The sequence below is a fragment of the Argopecten irradians genome, chromosome 5 (genome assembly GCF_041381155.1).
Source record: "Argopecten irradians isolate NY chromosome 5, Ai_NY, whole genome shotgun sequence".
NCBI classification, from domain to species: Eukaryota; Metazoa; Mollusca; class Bivalvia; order Pectinida; family Pectinidae; genus Argopecten; species Argopecten irradians.
In genome coordinates, this window is record NC_091138.1 from 28,863,889 (window position 1) to 28,881,118 (window position 17,230).

At 36.8% G+C, this 17,230-nt stretch overlaps 1 protein-coding gene across 1 annotated transcript in view; it reads left to right on the plus strand.

The window, feature by feature from the left end:
- LOC138323446 (voltage-dependent calcium channel gamma-5 subunit-like) overlaps nt 1-17,230 on the plus strand; it is an 84,110-nt gene that overhangs the window by 29,983 nt on the left and 36,897 nt on the right. The window lies entirely within an intron of this gene.

The following is a 17,230-nucleotide window of genomic DNA, read 5'->3' on the forward strand; positions in this document are numbered from 1 at the left end:
CTTGAAGCTTTTTTATCTAATACATAGTTGCTTTTAACACCAAGTTACAGTTTTGTCACTTGATTTTATTTATAGATCATTAAACTCATTATACCCGTTGCCACAAAAGCCATAGCACATTACAGGTTATGTGACGTACATCGCCCGCGGCTTTGCCGGATAAAGTCGGCACTGCCTTATTTGGTTACAGAGAGGGGCGTGGGAGGGAGGCACGACCTGTGACGTAGTATCTGTGTGTTACCACAGTTACCAATGCACGTGGGGCCACACTTTAGGTATTTGATAACTACCCCTGATAACGGAGGTCCCCGTAAAACACTGCTCGGTGGGATGTGACGCCCGGTTTGTGGCACTATAGGGGCGGTGACAGAACGACAAACATTTATTCTATTGCTAAAAATACAGAAAATAGAAATTTTACTGACTTATGCTACCATGAATAGGTGACATTGTGGAATACGACACAGATATTAATATCCATAAAAATATACTGTTCCCGTTATAGAATTTAGCAAGGGTATCATACATGGGCGACTGAATTATAGACAACTAACACACTCTTTTAAGCTTGCGGCTCTATATATGATAGACTGTTGCATAACGAGACAATATTCCAATGTTGAATGATAACAATAGTCAGATACAATGTTTTGTTGTTAACTTAACATTTTCCTATCATATTTCATTATTGTACAGCAAGACAATGTTTCATTATTGTGCGACGATGCAATGTTTTCAAGGTTTATTATGATACATTGTCCATCACGTTCCATTGTTTTATGGTGAGACAAATATACCATTATTGTAATGAGACACTGGTACATAAGTTTGTTTGGAGAAACATTTTGCTAGAGCACGACGATCTCAATGTGGAGTAGGTAAATGTGGAGAAATTGGGCGATATCGATCCAATCCACTGCTCTTGTCGCCAGCCGTTCAGAACGAGATACAAGTAGGCAAATCACTTATTTTTTTATATAAACGTGTATGGAGTAATATCCATTATAACTATTTTCAAATAATTACTGCAACAAACATGAGTGTTATTCGAAGCTCCTTTCCCCCACATACTTGACTATAAAACCTTCTGTAGTTGCCAGTCCTGTTCTTGCAGCATCGGTTTTTAAACGGTTGTAAAGCCAGGTTTATTCCGTGAGCGTTTAGTGGAGGGTAAATGTAGGTATTGATCCCAGTCGTGTGTAGGGTTACCCCATATGGTGTAGATATCGTACAGCGGGGCCTCAGACATCCCAGTCATGTGTAGGGTTACCCAATGTGGTGTAGATATCATACAGTGGGGCCTCGGACATCCCAGTCATGTGTAGGGTTACCCCACGCGGTGTAGATATCGTACAGCGGGGCCTCAGACATTCCAGTCGTGTGTAGGGTTACCCCACGTGGTGTAGATATCGTACAGCGGAGCCTCAGACATCCCAGTCGTGTGTAGGGTTACCCCATGTAGTGTAGATATCGTACAGTGGGGCCTCAGACATCCCAGTCGTGTGTATGGTTACCCCACGTGGTGTATATATCGTAAAGTGGGGACTCGGAGATCCCAGTGTGTGTAGGGTTACCACATGTGGAGTAGATACCGCATAGTGTGGCCTCAGACATCTCAGTCGTGTGTAGGGTTATCCCACATGTGGAGTAGATACCGCATAGTGTGGCCTCAGACATCTCAGTCGTGTGTATGGTTACCCCACGTGTTGAGTAGATACCGCATAGTGTGGCCTCAGACATCCCAGTCGTGTGTATGGTTACCCCACGTGGTGTATATATCGTAAAGTGGGGACTCGGAGATCCCAGTGTGTGTAGGGTTACCACATGTGGAGTAGATACCGCATAGTGTGGCCTCAGACATCTCAGTCGTGTGTAGGGTTATCCCACATGTTGAGTAGATACCGCATAGTGTGGCCTCAGACATCCCAGTCGTGTGTAGGGTTATCCCACGTGGTGTTGATATCGTACAGTTGGGCCTCAGCCACAGGTCCACTTACAGCCCAATAGTGACGAAGTACAAATTTTTTATTTTATTTTATTTAAGTGTTATGTAAGTGTTATTATAAATGTATAGATTCCTGCTATGGCCATGGATTTATTATTAACTTCTACAATTTAATGCCACTATCATTACAGATGCAGACTCTAAAAGAAACATGGGAATGTTTACAGATGTTCTGAGTTTGGGCATAGCGATAAGGTGCAATAGGCATTATGGTACCCTTTTGATAAAGTATATGTATATTCAGTGGCGGATCCAGACAATATATATCTGGTGGAGTTTCCAAATGTCCTTGGGGCGAGGGAATGAGAACAATGGTGAAAACACATATGTTTTATGAAAACTATCAGGATTATTTTTTCTGAAGAACGCAATCCCACCAAAAAAGGTAAAGACCCCTCCGATATTGTATATTGGTTGGTCAGTTGGACGCCTGCTATGGACGAAACATAAAACAGAGAATAGAAAATAATAGGATCATACAGGTGAAGTAGATCAGTTACCATATATTATAAAATTGAATAAGTATTTAATATTGATGATTAAACCAAAGGTATTGATTCTAACAATACATAGGATAGTTGACTATCATTTCTACAGGAGACTTTCTGAATACCCAATATGCTACTTAGAAAATAAAAGCATGTGCTATCTTACAACACTATGTGAACAATAAGAAATCATCTTTCTGTTGTTATCTCTGTCCAACATAATACACATATTGCTGTCAGAATATCAATTATCTTCTGAAGTAGAAACATTTTGCACAAACAAACACATCAACATATAGTTTTTATTGCATTTTTTGTCAATATCCCCCCTTTCAAAACATTCAAAAGAAATTTTTTTTGACCTCTCAGCAAAATAAATCCTTAATTATGAAACATACAAGGAAAGTACCACTACACTTATTTAACACATACATAAATATTCACTTTACTACGCAATATAAATCTCACTACAACGACAAATTCAGATTGAAAATGACAACTCTAAAGTCAATAATACAAAGTTGGAATTCGATGTAACAATTTGTGTGTAACAGTAATGAATTTCATATGAAAAGGTTTTGTTAGTACGAATTTTAAATCGTCTAAATAAGGTAAATATATTCTTTGTAATGTAAGTTTTTTTTCTTTTCGTTGTAGTCTTATTTGGACTCCAAAGATAGTGTATCATCAATGTCCGTTAGTGAATCAATTCAGTTCTAAAAAAATGATTTTCTTGTTATAATATTACACCATCGGATGTTAACGATAAGTGTGAAAAAAAATCCCCCAAAAACATATTCTGTAATTGACAAATATTTTTAAGAGAGTACAGAAATGAAACTGGGTGAAAAAGATAAATAAACCGAGCAAAGGTGATAGAATATACTCTAGTTGATGAAAAGTACATACATATTTTTGTGAAATGTCGTTGCTATCAACTGTACGGTTTTGACCATTCTTGCAAACACAATGTAGTTTCAATTGATTTCATATCACATGCACTTGCTGTGCGTATTGCTCTAATAATGGATTTTTTCTTTATTGAAATGGATGCGAAAGTAATTATTTGTTATAACTTCATATAGTGGAAAATGGCCTACATTCTCGTTTTCATAATAAGGCTAATATCATTAAGTTGAAATCAAGACAAGCGTCGAATATGATAATGTCAAATATGAGCCATTGTAAAATATAGAATTATTTCATCATATTTATCTCACAGTCCAACATATCTTTTATATTTCCATAACAACACTGGCATACTTTATGCGATTGGCTTGATAATATGAATAGAAAATAACAAAATGTCATATATAAATTGGTTAAATAATAAGAAATAGTAAGAAATGTTCTGTTTAAGTTCTGCACATTGGTTTATGTCTATGACAGATTACACGCATTTGTCTATGACGTCTTCAAAAGCTGTGCTGTCATTAGCTACACAGAAAAACACTAAATTATCATAAGCTTTTATGATGAATTGAGATATATTTCTAAGAAATGGGGATAAATCGATATCTCCTATATCTTTAGTTCGATAAGACAGTGAATGGGGACAGTAACCCTGTACTGGACTCGCTGGTTACCGTTCTATCGTCTTCGTCAGACTAATGGGTTATCATCATTAGGCTATCATATATTTAGCTTACAATCGCTGGCTGGCTGAACAAATAAAACACACTGTATCATAAATGATTGGCGAAGTATGATAATCAAGCGCAGTCGATACTAAACATTTTATTTAATAAAAATCTTCATCTCATTACTCGTTTAAGCTGTGTGTGTGGTCTTGTGGCGGAGATCCATTATCTTCCCCGTGCGACAGTCTATCGATCGGAGTGTGGGAGTCGGTCCCTGTACACTGATCAGCGCCCAAATCAAACTGTATCTGTTTCATCGGCTTACAGACATAAATATGTAACCCATGAAGTTCAATTTCTTCGGTATAATGATATGTTTGTTATGCAAGCAAATGTAGCTCGAGTTTTCAATTTTCCCTGGTGGGTTCCTCAGATATCGTAATCTGTAAAAAAATTTATTGTTAGAAAATAACCGCATCATTTTCTTTCTTGTGTGTTGTAATGTGTCTGTAAGTTTTGCGACAAATTTTGGAAAGTACAATTTTATAGGTGTTGCTACATTAAAATTAGATTAAATTCTAAAGATCATCAGATATTCAAACGATGAATGAAAGAATATTGTTCAATGCTATCATTGCCTTACGACACTACATAACATAAACTATTTGCTGATGTTTCTTTCATGGCGTGGAGCTTTAATATTATTTTGTGTGTATAAATAGTCTTGCTTAGTCTCTGTAGGAATATAAACAGTAATATATGAAACAACTTTCGCTTTTATATACATGGTTTCATAGCAAACACAAAAACAATGATATGTTCTACACAACTAACATTTGTTTATACCTTATGATATACAGTTTTCAACATTTTTATTCAACTAACAGCATAGTAGAATAATGTAAATATAAAATATTGATTTTTGAGTCGATGCTTAACAACCCGGATGTTCTTGTGTGTAGTTTTCTTTTACGAAACGCACACTATCTATGAATATTTTAATAATCTTACAATATCATCATGAAGATGGAAGACAAGGGTTTGGTCAAAACGCCTATTTTATATGTCAGTGCAAAATGTCCTTATTACAGTGTAAACAAAATAGGTCTCCCTTGTAAATCATATCAAATTGCTCTATACAATAAGTGTATTGCTTTTTTTGCCTAGATGCTTCATGTATTGGCAACGGAGCAATTCATCTTTGTCATTCAAACGTCCTTTTACGAATTCCTGTTGGTGTGTTATTTTGAACTGCCACCATTTCACTTCCCCTGTCCTGAAATCGCTATTCTATAATGCTTTGATAGATTGACCTTTCTCTTACCATCAATCTTCATTACTGATCTGTTTTAGTCCCTTCTCCTTCGTTCTTACCGATATACTTTGTAATTTGGCCTATTTTCTCTACGTCTTCTATGTATCATATTCTTGAGGTTTCTGTTTGGTGCCTTTCCCGTCCTAGGTCTCTACCCATACGTCCTCAGACAAAGATATCCGTTATCGGGTATGCTCCTACAGCCAATAATATTAAATGACATCGTATTTACCAGTCCGCGTACACAAGACACGACGCTTTAAATAACATGTCTCTATTTTCTTATAAATGATAATTTTCTCCATTGTGCATTGTGATGGGGCTCCTTCCATTAATGGTGAACTAGCCATACTATAATCAAATGAACACACGCTTAGCTGGGTGTAAGAAAAGGTAATTGTTTGCTTGGCATTACCAACATTCTCTGACAGTTCCGCAGGATCGGAGTGGCTGTTCGATAGTCTTCAATACTCTTCTACAGTAATCGGATGGCATTGTTACCCTAAACACGGGCATCTTTACATGATCTTACGAGTAAATAAATATGTACAGAATAAGTCTGTATGAAGACGGACAAGGCATGTATGGAGACAATCAGTAGACGTTCGTGTGCAACTCAGATAATGAATCTAAACAAATACTTACCACATCTCGACATTAGACCGTGGCGGCGGACTCGTTCAGCAGCCAGGCCCATTAAGGAGGTATCGATCGGCCATATCACAAAGCGTTTCTATACACGTTAAAGCACCAACAATCAAGATACCCCTACCAATCCCTGGCATCATTAAACAGATTCGCAAAGATGTATTTTGGTTTAAGATTTTTCCACATTGTTTTCGCCTGGTATCTCCTTTCAAAGCGAGTAATCACTTGGGCAGTTTTTTTTAAACATTTTGGTACGTTATCATTCATAATATCAGTCTTGATTCTATCTTCAGCATTCATATACCTTTGTTAGCAAATGTTGTTTTCAGGAAGTGTTTGCCATTTTCATTTAAAAACACTGGAGACTTTTGTTTTTTTTCAACTACTCTTAAAATCAAAATCTTATGCATATACCATAATGTGATGAACCAGGTGAGAGACCAATTGAGCTAATGTTAAAGTATTGACTTTATACAGTCAAAACTGCATTAGCGACCTCCTCTGTATAAAAAACTACCTGCTCATAAAGACCACGTTCATAATGTCTCGAATGTTCAATTTCAACACACTTTTTCTGTGTCTGATCTTTCTAGACAGGGTTGACTGTATACGACATAAAACTTTTTATATCTAATATCTTATGTGCTGATACTTTCATGGTAACAATATCGGGTTTAACATGAGTCTTACGTCATTTCCGCCTGCCATGACATGAAAATATTGTTCAAAACATGTGGTCAGAAAGTCGTGTTGTTCAAGAACTTTGTCCGCCGATACAGTTGGGAATCTCCTCTGGTGGAAATACATATTAGCACATTTTGCACACGAATGCTTTTCATTAAATATTACCTAAAACCAATGCAAGCACATACATGTATTACTCAAGGACAGTCATAGAAAAAATACTATTGAAAGATGTTGCATGCTACGTTGTCCACTGTCTTTTTTCAGCCAATTTTGCTCTAGTCTTCCGTTTGTAAATGCTAGGACCACTAAGGAATTAGTCGATGCCGTACATATTAACCAAATCAATATCGTCTCAGCATATCATCCATCAACTGTAAACGTATCGATGACAAGAACATGCTATTCACTTTATGTTTTGAAAGAGAAGACGATAGCATCAATTAATTTTATTTGAGAGAGATGTATAAGATTTATGACATATGATAGTAAATGCGTGGATTCTCATTTATAACATTTCAATAAGCTCTAGATGTGTATTGGATCCACTTTCAAACGGAATGACGGATTTCAGTAATCAAAATATACATGGAATTTTTCTGGGCAATATGTTGACAATGTACATGACTAGGGATGCATATAAATGGAAAATACCTTATGTAAAGTATTAAAAAAGAATCTTATTTATATATTACTCCAGAACCCTTCATTATCCCTCCTTTTTCATAACGTCATAACCAGAGACATATAAATATGATGCCGCTTTATGATATCAAATTTCCTGACATGTGTTACTAAATAGTGATTTACGCGTCTCAGTATATTCCTTTTTAAGTGTTCTTTGTTTACACATTTCCTTATTTGTTCACGACTGGAAAGAAATACGTAAACCTCTGGAAATCCATATTCTTACTAACAATGCCATGACGTCACAGCGGTAATTCAATGACGCCAGTTCATCAATACGATTATTTCAATATCCGATCCAGATACGTCACAGATATTCAATCTTATAAACAATTGCACATTGGCAATTTATAGAATCGACCAGGAGAAATATTCCAATATTCAAGTATGTAGCCGAGACTTCTCTAGGCCTTGTAGTGATGATGCTGAAGACTATCATTGATGTTCTCGGAGTTTTCCTATTTTGTCAACACAGTTGTTGATGATTATACGCATAATCGTTTCTTCTGAAAAAAAACTCTTTGCAAATACCGAGTATGCAGATCCCGTATAGTAATTATATTTTAACGCACCATATTTTAACAATTAATGGTTTAATTTCTTAATATAATGATGCGTTCAATTTTTCAACAAACGCAAGTAATGCTGTTTGTCCGAAATCTCGAGATTAGAAAAGCAAATAGAGCAAAAATCCATACACAGTACTGATGTAGAAGGTTCCTTATCTTTTGTAAAATGTCCCATGACATATTTATTCCTGGCTACTATGCAATTGAAAACGATAAGTATCGCGACATGAAATATACATATTTCGGTGAGGTGCATCTATCTAAGGTTTTTGTATTATGTATGACTAAATGTTGATTGATTGATTAAACTTTACCTACAATTCAACAACTAAGGCTATTTAATGTCGGTCGCCCCTGTATGTAAGTAAAGTGAATAAAGTATTGCATGTGTAAATGTCTGAATGCTTTGGGAGGCTGCGGTATATTCGTGTTGTGTGTCCTTGTTAAAGTTGAACTTTTGTGTGGATGTATATATGTTTTAGGAGGCTGCGGTATATACGTTTTGTGACCCCTTATAATAGTGGAACTCTTGCCCTTTTATGGCTTTTCCACTGAAGCATGCAGTCAAAGACATCACATCGCATTGTATAACCTTATACTGACAACATGCAAATCAGTTATCCCATCTGTTAATACCAGGCGCTAAGCAGGAGCAGGCATTACCTTTATAGATCATGGTGTGTTTCGGGCAGAGGACGAAACACAAAGACGTCGTTAATCTCCACAAAGGCCGAGCGCCCCATTCAAGGCCAAGAGAGGCGAGGTCAAGGGAGGGGTTCGGAAGAAAAGAGAAGAGAAAAGATAACATCCCAAATTTAGTCGCCTTGAATAAAATTGAAATAATTTCATATCTCGCAATTAGGATTTCTGCTTATCATTACTATTCAATTTCCGTTAAGGAAACCATTATCACTTCAGTAACAAATATAGTCTAATAGGTATATACATGTTAGCGTTTTAAAGTAAATATGATGTCACAACACGATCTATTGAAAAGCTTTTGGATTCGTCTTCTCCTCCAACCCTCGTTGTTCGGTAAATGAGGCTGATTTTAGCTTAGCAAAGATATGTCACCGATATACGGTAATAGATCCACGTGTGTCGCCATACCCTTGGTCTACTCTCATTGATCTTCCGTAGAAGACAGGAAGCTGTGTTATAACGGAATGATACGCGGGTCCTAGTCATTGAGACATGTGTGTTAGTCCAACTCTCCACCTTCATGTCGTTTGTCTGCTTTACTTTTGAGATATGATGTTATATCGGTGCATTCCGTTACTTCATTAACGTATATATGCATAGATAAAGATATGTCGATATGAAAGCAGTGGATGATATGTAATTACAGTTTCTTTAATCTAACAAACGATGTGAGGCTATTGTGGCCAATAGTTCAATGTGTTTTGACATAAAACAAGTCTTGGCAACGAGTTCGAAACCTAAAGCAATTTTCATTTACTGACCGTGGGTCAGTGACTTTTCGATCCTTAATCTGTCTTGAAATGACCATGGGAGTAAGTAGGGCATACGTAACAATAAACCAAACCAGTATTCATCAGTATGTTACATACAAAAAATGGTTATATTATTGGCAAATTGAAATTAATATCGTTGTCATGGCAATAACCAGCACAGTAATTGAGATGTAAATAAGGAATAGAAGAAAGAAGAATTTTCTGAAGAACGTTACAGCAGCTCCAGATGTGAGTGGGTTTATTGTGTCTTTAATGACTGAACCACATCCATAGCTTAATCTATCAAAAAATATTGATTTCATTACAATCGTTACATGCTTGATTATTACGAAACACCTTCAACAAGACATTAATAGTTACTAAAAAAATTATTTTACAGCCAAACACTAGTGATGCTAAAATCCATTTTTCTAGAACAGAAACTTGAAACAATACACCTGATCGTTAATTTATGAATTTAGGAGAAACTATTGATAAACTGGATAACTTTCTGGTGAAATGAAATAAATCCTTAGAATTACAGAGTTTGCGAAAAGAATGGAGGGCAGTCAACTCTTATTTCTCAGTCTGAAGCTCTGAACGTAATTTGTTTATGTATCCGGAGCTTGAATCGGAAGCAAACGATCATTTATTCAAGAATTAGGCAGACAATATTGATAAATTGGATAACTTTGTAACTTTGTTCGAATTTTCTGTTATTTTTGAATGATACGGATTTTAAAAATTGATTTTCGAAAGAACCTTAGTACATGTGTTTGTCATGAACTCAATCACTATTAGAATGAACATATGATAAAACCAACAAAAATCGTAATTATAGACTATTATTTGAGTCCGAGATCATGACTATATACACATTGACATTAATACTAATTGATGTAATCAAAACAGGTCTAACTAGCACGTTCTTTCAGACTAAGTTATAACCACTTTATCATAAAAAGACAGTTGACCAATGTGCTTCATACTCGTATTTGAGTTAACGACGACTCTCCAAAATCCTAGTTGTAGGGTTAAATCGAGACAATTCAATAATTTAGTACCTGCACATACTTTTCATCGCTTGTGTGTTAGACTATTATATTGGATATCCCTTTTATCCCAGCGTCATACAGTCCCTTATGCTCGTATTCTACTTAATATCAATGCTTTACTCTGTGAAATATCAATAACGTGATATCTACATGATATATATTCGCAACAGACAAAAATTACACACAGATCAGTTTATTTTATTTTGTTAAACATTACTAACTTCAGGTTTCGTACAAACAACTGGGCGTCATTAGAACAATGAAACAATGAATGTGTTTACAAAGTGCATATCTATATGTTTATTTCGGTGGGGAGGGGGGAACTGTTTTTACGATGAAACCTATTTCTTTAAAGGATGAAATAAACATTACCATCCTTGGAGTTAAATAGTACCAGAGTGACTGTCCACACAATCCTTCAGCTGAACTTCTCAGTCAAATACAGAGTGACTGTCCAAACAACACTTCAGTTTAACTTCTCATCAGTCAAATACAGATTGACTGTCCACACAACCCTTCAGGTTACCTTCTCAGTCAAATACAGAGTGACTGTCCACACAACCCTTCAGGTTACCTTCTCAGTCAAATACAGAGTGACTGTCCACACAACCCTTCAGGTTACCTTCTCAGTCAAATACAGAGTGACTGTCCACACAACCCTTCAGGTTACCTTTTCAGTCAAATACAGAGTGACTGTCCACACAACCCTTTAGGTTATTTTCTCAGTCAAATACAGAGTGACTGTCCACACAACCCTTCAGTTTACCTTCTCAGTCAAATACACAGTGACTGTCCACACAACCCTTTAGGCTATTTTCTCAGTCAAATACAGAGTGACTGTCCACACAACCCTTCAGTTTACCTTCTCAGTCAAATAAAGAGTGACTGTGAACACAACCCTTCAGGTTACCCTATTAGTCAAATATACAGAGTGACTGGCCACACAACCCTTCAGTTTACCTTCTCAGTCAAATACAGAGTGACTGTCCAAACAACACTTCAGTTTAACTTCTCATCAGTCAAATACACAGTGACTGTCCACACAACCCTTCAGGTTACCTTCTCAGTCAAATACAGAGTGACTGTCCACACAACCCTTCAGGTTACCTTCTCAGTCAAATACACAGTGACTGTCCACACAACTCTTCAGGTTACCTTCTCATCAGTCAAAGGTATGAACGTAGTTTTCTATGTTTATGTTGTATATCAGCTCCTATAGCGTTATACACCTTTTTGTGATGATTGTGTTAAAGTGGTGGTATTAAGCAGGTGGTATTTTTATAGAGATATGGTTCATAATGTCGGTTTGTTAGCTATACCAACTTACAGCCAGATTTTCTTATATTGATTTTAAACCCACGCCTTGATGTGTAACCAATGGACTGTTTTGTAAGTAAGTCATACTATCTCCCAATCTTATGTCCTTAAATTTCCGACCCGTCGTCGCTGATTGTTTAATATATAGGAGAAAAATGAGTTTAGGAAGGCGTCCACTTTGGTGACGCCAAGCCGGGGTGCCAATCGCGAACTAGTCATATCCAGGTGCACTATCAGATATTGGTTATATTCCTTATTTCGTTTCTCATCGGCACAAATAAATGTGATATACATATAGTCACTGTTAGCCTGAGGCAGATACGGCGCCAACACTTTCTTTTCTATGATTGATACCAATGATAGCCTTCCTCGCTCGCGACCCGAGCTACAATTCCCAGTAATACACTGGCGTTCCAAGATGTCTTGAGTTAGTCCATGTCTTTGGAAAAGGTCTGTCAATCATGCATTTGTAGTGATCGAATAAATAATTGATGTGAACGGCGTTAATAGGCTGGTCTGTACAATCCGTCTGTTTTCTGGCGCCCAACCGGTCAATGTTCTCAAGTCTCGTACTTTGCCGCTCCATCGGTCATAGTTGCCAAGCCTCATCCTTTCGTACCCATAGGGCTATTTATGCCAAAACTCGATCTGGTGCCCAGATGGCACTGTTGCCCACGTCCACCATCTTCCACTGCTACCCTGATAGCCTAAATACATCTTGTGCCCACACTGCAATGTTGGACCCATCATCTTTTCCATTGACACACTGTACCTCTTCTCATTATTTCCGTACACAACCGTCTCCTTCTAGCTAATATAGCGTAGCCTAATCGTATATGCCCCCTAATGGGTACGTTACTCAGACTATTCCTCTGCAGTTCTACCTGGAATTAGCGGCCATTACAATACATCCCGTCCCACTGGTCAATAGTATCCCCCCACATAAAGGTGGTCGAAGCCCTCCGGTTACCGCCAGCCAGTATTATGCCCCCACATAAAGGTGGTCGAAGCCCTCCGGTTACCGCCAGCCAGACGTTTCATTATCTCATTCCAAATGTCAGTGACCTACATGACAGTAATCAGTCTGTTTTAATAAGGTATTCTGGAAGCAGATGATTGCACAATTTTGTTTACCTGATGATATAATTATCTTCTCGCCGTATTAGTATTTGAGAATATTTACCACAATAGTGGAAACAATTTTCAGCTCACATACAAACTTTTCTATTTGCAACTCTTAAGCACGATTATTTGTTTTTCATTTGTTTTCCAGGACGTAGTAAAAAGCTTTTAGAAGACGATTTATACTGTTAAATACCAAACGACATTTGGGAATTAATACATCTCCCGATAAACCAACGTGTTGTTATTGGTGCCTATTGTTGATGCAATGTGTATTTTTTTCTAGCAGAATATACACCTTTTAGAAGTTTAGAATTTCATTTATACTATATAATACCCGATTCTAAGATGAAAGTTCATGCATAGTAGCATGCTGCATTGGCCTAGTGGTGAAGGTTTTCCGACACATTATCATCAGCCCTCTACTTCTTCGAGTTCGTATTAAAGGTGATGCAGTTGCCATATGCTGACTGTGGGTCGGTGGATTTTCTCATTGTACACTTGTTTGCTTTCTAGCTCTAGCTAGTTCATAAATGACCATGACTGTTAATATGACATAAAGCACATGCAAACAAATAAATCACATGATATTAGATGAATTCAGGGACATCGTTATAGACCCAATCTACCAAACTGGTGTAACCAGTCATGTAGGGTGGTGTACTTATCTTGAAGGTTTATGTATCATAAAACTGTTATTTACAGTTTACCTCTCCGATAGATATTAATTATCTGACCAATGTGACCCACAAATATATCAAACATATCTATATCCATATATAAAAAGTAATACATGAAGCTACCATTCAGTATTGAAATGTTATCTACACCTAGAAATCACGGCGTCTTAGATTTAGCGTCCGATCACATCCCATCAAGTCGTGGCCTGAACGATATGTCGGACAGGGTGTGCATTAATATCTTGCATGTTGAAGCCGAGACAGAATTAATGTTTCTCTGCAATAACTGTCCCGACCTTTCTGCATAATTATATATTTAAGGATGCATGGAAATAGAAGAGGTTTCGGAATGGTAGTCTGTCACAAATACCCTACCATTTACCAAGGATAACACAGAAAGAGAAACAGAAATGGAGAGTGAGTGTGGACACAACAGCGAGGAATACTGACAGTATTTATTTTATAGACTAAAAACGGGTAACATGAAGACTAATTAACTGTATCGAAAGATTACTTATGACAATAAACCATTAAGAAGGACATTATGTTGAACAGAAAATTCATTTCATCGACTTCCACCGTGCATATCAATTATAGGCCAGGTCTCAGGTCTTGATAAAAACAAATATAATATATGTTGATAAGCATTGCAAAATTATCTGAAGAATTAGGAAGCATTCATTGAAGGTTTGTTTGTGGCTAAAGGTCACAGTTATACCATGTATGAGTTACAACGATCAGACACGGCTGTGTTGGCATACCATTTACAGTTTTTAGTTTAATGCATGAATTCGTTTGGATTTTGCAAAATAGTTTTAGCCTATTTTCTGTATTTACATTTACAAAATGTGACATAAACTGGTCAGTTATAGTTTTTGCCTGGTTCTACCAATCGGAAGAGTTGGATAGAAAAGGAACGGCCAATCATTCATCAAACTACAGCTTTTAAAGTCATATCGCAATATGCACAAGCGTTCTGATGAAAAACCATAGTTCATCGCGACCTGAAAAAGATACGCATGAATAGCTTTACTCTATGACCGATAGATGGCGTATTGTCTCGCAACCAGGAGAAACAAAGTACACCGCATGTCCTGCTCATTCATGTCAGCCACTCAAACACAAAAAACATTCTCTGAACACTGTAATGTTTCTAGTCCGGCATACAAGCGGTACAATAATCACCGGCTTTGACAATAGATCCAAACGAATGCAGTCCATTAATTCTAAAAGGATCGGGGCTGCTGACAAATTAGGCCTTTTTAACAAGTGCAGTTTGTAGTTGAATTTGCTTTGCGTTTTTATCTGTAACTAGATATTAGTAGAGAGCAAATCTATTAAGCATCACACTAAAGTACACACGCGGGAGGGTTTTAGAGCGGGGTCAATACTTCTGGTAAAGTGGCCCATCAGTGGGGGATTCAAGTCCAAATTATTTACGATAAGGAAACGAGTAAAATTCTTGATATTACTATTTGTACTTCGATGGAAACTTGTTTAAATTAAAACACAAGCAACCGTCAAAATAAAATTGTAATAGTTGCTATCTACAATATTCATATTGATTTTCAAGGATGATTTATACCTGTAACTTTTGAAATATTAATATTTTATTGGGGACGTCAAAAATAACATATGGACCTTCAAGGTCGAGGATAAACTACAAGACAGAACAACGGTAGTTATACCTAGACATAGCTACATGGATGTCCACTTACTTGTTTCCTAAAGTAAGACACAAGACCTTATTTTTCATGACCAAATTACTCAATGCAAGTATAATTTAAGAACCATCTGTATCATGCTTAGTGTTGGAGTACACAAACCTACAACTGTCGTTCAACGTCATCAAAGTCTTTGTCGCTCACAAGGGTTAGATATGGTGGGTGCCTTGTCCTTCCCTTGTTCCTGTGGTATTGGACCTTTGGTGACCTGCGACTGCTCTACGGCATTAATGTTATATACTGAAATTGACACTGCGCGTGTGATTACTATTTATAAACGGTTGAGTGAAGAACCTCGTTACTGTTCTGTTTCTAGAAATAATTACAATGTCTTATTTAAGATTAGATTAGCTGTTCCGATCATGGCGAATGTACTCGTACATGTATGGTACAGGGAAAGTACGCATGTTCCTCATTTGGTACGAGGACACAACACATGTTCGATTCAGAAAGAGTACACGTTTGGTAATGAAAAATATACCATGTATCATAAGAAGTGCTTTGATTGTTTAATATGGTGCATTGGTAGTTATAAAGGTTCTTTGGTCCAGATTCCCTACACGTATTCTTCAGTTCTATGACAGTACATGTGCTTGTTTGGTCTAGAAACATTTGTTTAGCCAAAGGAAATTACGTTTGTATATATTTATGATCAGTTATGTTGGTCTGCTTGGTTCAAGTGAAGTCCTTTTGAGCCAAATGAATGACATTTGATTGCTGAAAGACAATAGTTCTTGCGTAGCTGCATTTAAGCAGATATACTTATTCTGCTTTACATTTTGCCTTATATTTGTATATAACAGGTGTGTTAGGTTTTATCCACTTTTGTAATCGATCAAGACCATTTTTTGTTTCCTTTCTTTTCGGGGAGTACATTTGTCCCGATTCCATGCCCTGCATGTGGCTGTCGGCTTTTGACCTTTTCAAAAATACTTGGCTTTCCTTAACCATCATTTCCGGAAGTATTCTAAAATCATCCTTGCTGTTAAAAGGGAATATCATTCAAATCAATGAGCATAGGTTATATTTGTGTCTGTTGTGTAAAGGTATTGTATGTTTTCTTATGGTCCTGTTATTCAAAGGGTAATCAGCCTAATTAAAGTTTAACGACAATTTCCAAATAAAGTTGAAATAATATCTTCTAAAACAAACTTCAATTTTTTTTACCAGATTCTTAAAAGAATGGTATTCTTTATCTACTTTCTTATTTAGTGAAGATAGAATGACAGGTTTGCAGTAAATGAGAAATGGAAAATTCACTAATCAATTGATTAAGCTAAATACCCTTTTGAACAACCAGACTCAGAGGGATAGTCTACCTGAGGGTCACAAAATGTTGTAAAACCCGAGGCTTGCCGAGGGTTTTATAACATTTTGTGATCCCGAGTGTAGAATATCCCTATCCTTAATATTCACGTATGAAAGAGTATTTTTCTCTCATACCTCGACGTTTCATTGCAATGTTTACTACAATGATTACCCGCCATTTTGAAATAAACTCGGGGAAAAAACGCGACTGTAAGTTACTTCTCCATACATATATAAATTGCATGATATTTTCAACGCAAATCCTGTTGTTTGTATCTTTTAAAATAAATCCAGCCTAGTTTCTGAAAAAATGTTATAATTGTACATAGAAAATAGTGATTTTGTTGATGCTGTGGCGTCACGAGGCTTTATTGCATGGGTAGCCATGCAATACAGCCTCAAACGACATGAGTGTATTGCCCTAGACCAGCAAGTAAAACATGTGTAGTATGAGAGAAATTGTTGTATTGTTTTTTCTTTCTCATCCAAGAAAAGTTATAATCTGCCGTCATCTTTGGAAGTAATATTTTGTTTCCTGAAATAATCTTACCCAGCCGATCGTGTCGGTAAGACTCGGCGGCGGTACCAGACAGG